Below are 6,731 nucleotides of genomic sequence, written 5' to 3'. Positions count from 1 at the left end.
AAACATATTGAAATGGATATACATTTTGTACGTGAAAAGGTGGCTCGAGGACATATTCGAGTATTACATGTTCCAACTCGCTTTCAAATAGCTGACATTTTCACTAAGGGGCTACCGCGCATTTTATTTGAGGATTTCCGGGACAGTCTAAGCATCCGTTCTCCTCCCGCTTAGCCTGAGGGGCTATATTAGATATAAACGTGTTAGTACTGTTAATATGCATATAATGTCATATTTGACTTGTATAGATAAGTATAACTGGTCATAGATAACTTCCTGAAAGATAGCTTAGTTTGTTAATAGTCTAGGGTTGTGATGTACTATTTATATGGCGATTGCCAGTGGAATACGATCAATCAATTATCACAAACTTACACCTTTGATGACTTAAATAGATTTTATTCAAACTTTCACGAAAAATTTCCTTGGCATAATGCAGTTGGTCAATGACTTTTTTGATGTCTAAGCGGCTCTTAGGCGACTCAACTGAGCATGCAGTCCCAATTCGATACACTAAAATCAACCCCTCTTCTATTGGCCCATATATTACACTTTCACTAGTACCTACACTCAAATTACCGTTCTGTTTTGTTTTGAATACGACAGGATCAGTTACCTCCATAACTTGATGTGGTATAGCCATTTTCACATAATCATGAAGATTCAAACTGTTACTAAACATGTCATTAGTAGGACGTTTGCCCATAAACAGCTCCAGTATGAGAATTCCAAAGCTGTAAATGTCGCCATATGGTGACATCTTACTTCCCATTCCATATTCTACACATGAACGAAAGATTAGTACCGAAATGAACAAATTTATTTCCTTTTATGTTTTATTGATATGATATTCTACATTGTGTAGAACTATTCATCCAGATTATTTCGCAAATTTAACCAGTCCAAGATAATATAGACGTTGGGGTCATCATTTTATCACAAAAAGGTCTCATGTTTAAACCTTACTAGCAGCATATCTTGGGTGGCCAGGTAAAAGGGACAGAAACGGTCAGGAAGGGAATGACTCAGTTAGGTCATATACATTTGAGTATAAAATACTTCCCTTCCCCGGATCGCCTAAATAGGAAAACCTTATCCATATACCCTATTAACTTATTTCTCAACTAAACCATTGTTCTTGCACGCGCGTACACACAAAAAAAATATAAAAATACCTGGAGGAGCATACCCTACAGTTCCTTTTACTCCAATAGAACTATCGTGGCTTAGCGAAACGTCATATGTAGTCTGTTGAATAAACCTTGCTAACCCGAAATCCCCAAGATGAGCAACAAAATCTGAATCGTGTAAAACGTTACTTGGTTTGATATCACAATGAACCATTGGCGATCCACACTGGTTATGAATATAATCTATAGCGCTAGCAACATCTATTACAATATTCAATCTTTGTAAAGAATTCAGGTGTTTGGACAACTCGTTGTTCTCCGGCCCCACAATTGGGTTCGGATGTAACTAGTCCTCCAAACTTCCATTAATCATATAAGAATAAACAAGAGCCTTGAAATCATTCCCTTGAAAATCAATAGCTGAACATCAAGTTATAATTTTCACAAGATTTCGATGTCTTATACTTCTTAAAGCTTTACATTCTGCAATAAAACTCGTTTCAGCGCCATGAACTGCAAGTTTTAGTACCTTCACAGCAACAGCTTCAACTTCAGCTTCTGGTCCATTATTTTGGTTTAGAATCGCCTTATATACGTAACCAACTCTCCATTACCAATCAAGTTTTCCGAAGAAAATCCATTTGTTGCTTCGTATAAGGCTCTATAAGAAAGCTGTTGGAAGTTTTCGTTGTCCAAATTAGTTCCCAAGGAAACCTTTCTGTATCTTCGTTTGTAAATTAAATTAAAGACAATAGCCACGACTAGTATTAAAAACACGCCAAGTATTGGAATAATAATCATCAGCACACGAGAAACATTGTTTTTCTTGGATGATTCTTGAACAATTGAACACTGAGGCAACTGAAATTCTGGAAATCCACCGCAAAGTTTAGCGTTTCCGTTAATAAAAACTTTGCTTACATTTCTAAAAGATCCTTTATCCGGCAACTTTCCGACAAAACCATTGTAAGACAAGTTCAAACTTTTGAAGAACGCAAAATCTCCTAGGTACTCGGGGATAGTCCCGGTTAAGTTGTTTCTTGAAAGATCAAGAAATTCTAGCCCTCTCAACGACCTAAATGTGGATGGAATTTCACCTTCAAAGACGTTTGCAGAAATGGTTAGTGCAACCAAACTCGTGCAAGCTCCAAGACTAGATGGAATCGACCCTGACAACATGTTATTCGAAATGTTAAGCCAAACCAAATTTTTTAACTTTCCTACTTCATAAGAAGGGGACCCACAAAATGGTTATCAGAAAGGTCTAAGCCTGCTGTCAAGAGAAATACCAAAAATTTCATTAGGTATGAACCCACTCAGATTATTCCTACGAAGAATTAACAGCTGCAAGCCTTTACAGTTCGATAAACTTGACGGTATCGATCCCACGAGATTATTACTATGTAAAAAGAGCATGCTTAACTTGGTAAGATTTCCAAACGACGATGGTATAGAGCCTGAAAATAAGTTTCCCCAAAGAGACATTGCACCGACGTTCACTAAATGCCAAATTGAATCTGGAATTGTACCAGTGAATCGGTTTAAGAACATAAACAATCTAGTTATCTTAACTAGTTGTCCAATTTCGTAAGGGATACTTCCAGAAATCAAATTTCCTCCTATTGTGAGTTCCTTAAGTTGAGTTAAATTAAACATCGATTTTGGCAAAACCCCTCCGAGTTTATTAGCACCGAAACCTAAAACCCTTAAGTTAGTGCAGTTAACTAAAGAGGAAACAAAGTTCAAATCACCTAGTTTCCCATTTCCAAGATGATTAACATTAATTGCAAACCACTTCAATCTTGTTAACCGATCAAAACTTGGTACACTTCCAGTGAATTCATTTTCGTTGAGTGCTAAATGTTCAAGATTCGAGGCATTACTTAATGAAACTGGAATACGTCCAGTGAATTTATTTATTGGAATGTTAAAGAATACGAGTTTAGGAAATCTTTGTGCAATGTTTTGTGGCAAATTCCCACTAAATTGATTGTTGGGCAAATCTATTTCCTTCAAGGATGAAATGTTGAAAAACGAAGGAGGTAATACGCCCGAAAGTTTATTACTTCCGAACCCGAAAAACACCAAATTAGACAACTGTCCTAAAGTATCTGGAATACTTCCATGAAAATTATTTCCTAATCCAGATAAGAGCCTAAGGGACGTAAAGTTTCCAATAAACTTGGGTATTTCTCCAGTTAAATTATTCGAGTGGATATTAATAAACTCTATCTTTCGCAACGATCCAAATTCATTAGGAAAAGTACCTAAGAAATTGTTCCCACCAAGATCAATTACTTTAAGATTTAGACACCTAGATAAATTCGAAGGAATTTCACCTGATAAAAGATTATTTGAAATTCCTATCCCTCTTAATCGCGTTAACTTTCCAACTTCTTGTGGGAGCTTGCCTGTAAAACTATTGTTGTGTAGCACAAGCGCTCTAAGAAACGAAAGGTTACCAACTGCAGGTTATATTGTACCTGAAAGTCCACCTGAAGATAAATTGAGTCTGACAACTCGTATGTGCCTTAAACTACACACAACACCTGTCCAGTTGCAGAAATGGGTTGAATCATTCCATGTAGGCATGATTTGATATGAGTCTGACTTTATATGTGCTTTGAACGATAACAACGCCAAATGATCGGTCTCATTTCCAGCATCGACAGGTTTAGTAGATCTGCATGTTGGGAAATCATATAAATTAGTGGATTTATAAGATTAAGTGACTAAATAATTCGGTAGATATGCTTATGATAAGGTGTCATTTCTAATTTTATAATCCATAAAGGTTTCTCCAGATTCTCGTGTTTTATAAAAATTAATTCTATTATATTGTCATATACCCTCATGAATCATAACTGTTTATGTAATGTCTACCAATTTAAAAGCAATAGACTAAAAGCTATAATAATTATGGTGAAAATATATTAGTTAGCCGTTAACTTTAACCTTATAAGGGATTGAGATTATCTTTCTCTATTCGGTATGAGAGTGGTTGTTACAAAATCCTTCGCTTAAATTCCCGACATTCTCGTTAGGCCGAAACATAATTTCAAGATCACTCATATCCTAAAAGAGGTTGATGCATTGGTTGGTAGATTCCAGTTCTCTTAAAATTAATGCTCATGCATAGCTTTGGATTTCTAATGGTTCACGATAGATCCATAGAAGTCTGCAAAATAATAAATTTGAGGAGTTTGAGTCACTATTAAAGATGTCACTTTTTCCGTGCTTGGAGGTAGTAAATCAATATTTTTTAGAGGTAGTAAATCAATATTTTTGTTGATATCAGAGAAGTTATCATATTCAACAATCACACCTTGCAAGTCACTAAGTAGGGATGTAAACAAGGTTGAAGAAATCGCTTCTTTGGAAGAGCTCGACACAGACTTTTGAAAGAGTTTTCGGCAACTCGGGGAGTTCTCGAGGGAGAACTCGAATGTTGACTAACGTTTTAAATATATAAAATTAAATAATAAAATTTAAAATATATGGTATAAAGTGTATATATTTAATGAAAACATTAAATAAATCAAAATAAATGGTTAAAAATGTAAATTTTAATGGAGTAGATGGTTAGTTTGGTAAATACAAGGGGTTAAAAGATAAATTCAAATAAAAATTGCAGCACTCAGTTACCGAGTTTATCCCCGATTTTCATGATTTTTTAACCAATTTTCCTATTTTTCCAACTTTTCCGGATTTCCTTCGATTTTTTCGATATTTTTGGCCGTTAACCGTGTTGACTCATCCGTTGACCGATTTTTTGGCCGAGTCTGGGCCAAAAAACTCGGCAACCAATTGAAACCGAGAACTCCCCTAGTTCTCGGCCTAGTTGGCCGACTTCTGCAACACGGGATGTAAACTGGTACATGTTTGTATCGAAGATTTAATTTTATGTGAGAAGAACATCTCATTTCCTTATGGAAATGGTATTGTTTCGTCTTACTTCATTCCCCCTTCATAGGTTACATCAAGATGATATTGTTAGGAGCGTATTAGGTGAGCTCCAACAGGACCCGACAACTCCCTGATTATCAACCCACAAGACAATAAACGAATATATATGATGAACACGTTGATACTATCAAGAACGTAAAAATAAGAGAATATAACGTGGTTATATGTAATCAATTTGATTACTTTAATTCACAGTTAACCAAAGAGTATATTCTTATTAAAATTTTTTAGGTCTAATTTACATGTTATATATGCGGTATTTATAGCTTGAAAATGAATTAGAATCGCGACATAACGAGGAGTCTAAGTCGAAACCAATGCATCTTCGTCTGACACACTTCACGATCCCGAGTGTGACCTTCGCGTTCGCATCAACAAATCCAACAACTCTTTCTTCTACCTCAATCTTGCGAGCACCACTATTCCAATACCAATCTCGTGCTGCATTTCACGAGTACCATGACCCAGATCGCGGTTGCGAAACATGATCACCAGCAGCATCTCATTTGTTTAACTCGAATTCTTACTCAACAGATCTCATATCTGTTTTGCTAAAAATTTCTGCTTATGGTTTTGTAAACACAATTGTGAATGCTAGACTACACTATTGAGTCCATGTATTGAGTCCATGTATTATGTTATTGGGCTCAGCCCATCGCTAGTTATTTCGGGTTATTGGCTATATAATAGCCCTTATGCATGTACTCAGCGTTGTAAATCTCCTTATTTCTCCCCGAGATCTCCCTGAGATCTCGTTTTTGAAAGGCCGCCGAGACGAGATGTCCATCTCCCGAGATTTCTAGGTCAACGGGGTTAAACTTGGTCAAAGCCACGATTTCTCGAAATTTCTCGCCCATTTCTCGAATTTTTTCATAAAATCTCGTAATTTTTAGGATTTTCTCGCTCATTTCTTCGATTTCCTTGTAAAATCTAGTAAAAATGTATATAAATGTACATAAATTTATTTATTAATATATATTTATACTATAAAAACTAAAAAGTCAACGCAAGCCAATATCCGAGATCTCCCCGAGAATTTTTCGAGATGCCGAGATCTCCTTAAAAATGTCCAAACGAGATCTCCCCGAGATCCGAGATCTCCAACCTTGCATGTACTGTAATTCACACACAATAATAACAATATCACTAAGCGTGTCATTCTTTCTCGTCATGTTATCTTTGACGACACTACTTTTTCCTTCGGTTCCATGACGCCCACTGAACCACCATCCTATGATTTCCTCGATCCTCCGCCTAGCCTGTTCCCCCATCTTTTTCCATCTCTCTGCACCTAATCCTCCCTCGGAGCCATAGCCTCCTCCTGCTGAGGCTACCGTCATTGATCCTGCTCTAGAGACACAGCCTCCTCCTACTGAGGCTACCATCACCAGTTCTACATCGGAGACATAACCTCCTCCTAATGGGGATTCCACCACCACTCCTACCTCCGAGAGACAACCTCCTCCTACTGAGGCTACATCCTCCTCCACCTCCACTCATCACATGATCACCCGCACACGCCTCGGTATCTCCAAACTGGTACAACGTCTTAATCTTCACACCACTCATCTCTCCCGTTCGTTGCACTTATCCCGACGGCCTTCGCAACCCTAATTGGGAATAAGCTATGACTGA

At 37.1% G+C, this 6,731-nt stretch overlaps 1 pseudogene; it reads right to left on the bottom strand.

The window, feature by feature from the left end:
- Positions 1-352: 352 nt before the first annotated feature.
- LOC139875571 (uncharacterized) lies at positions 353-6,436 on the bottom strand (annotated as a pseudogene).
- Positions 6,437-6,731: the final 295 nt, after the last annotated feature.

This window comes from Rutidosis leptorrhynchoides, chromosome 11 (genome assembly GCF_046630445.1).
Source record: "Rutidosis leptorrhynchoides isolate AG116_Rl617_1_P2 chromosome 11, CSIRO_AGI_Rlap_v1, whole genome shotgun sequence".
Taxonomy (NCBI): domain Eukaryota; kingdom Viridiplantae; phylum Streptophyta; class Magnoliopsida; order Asterales; family Asteraceae; genus Rutidosis; species Rutidosis leptorrhynchoides.
Note: the sequence above shows the minus strand (reverse complement) of the source record. Positions and strands in the feature narration are given on the sequence as shown.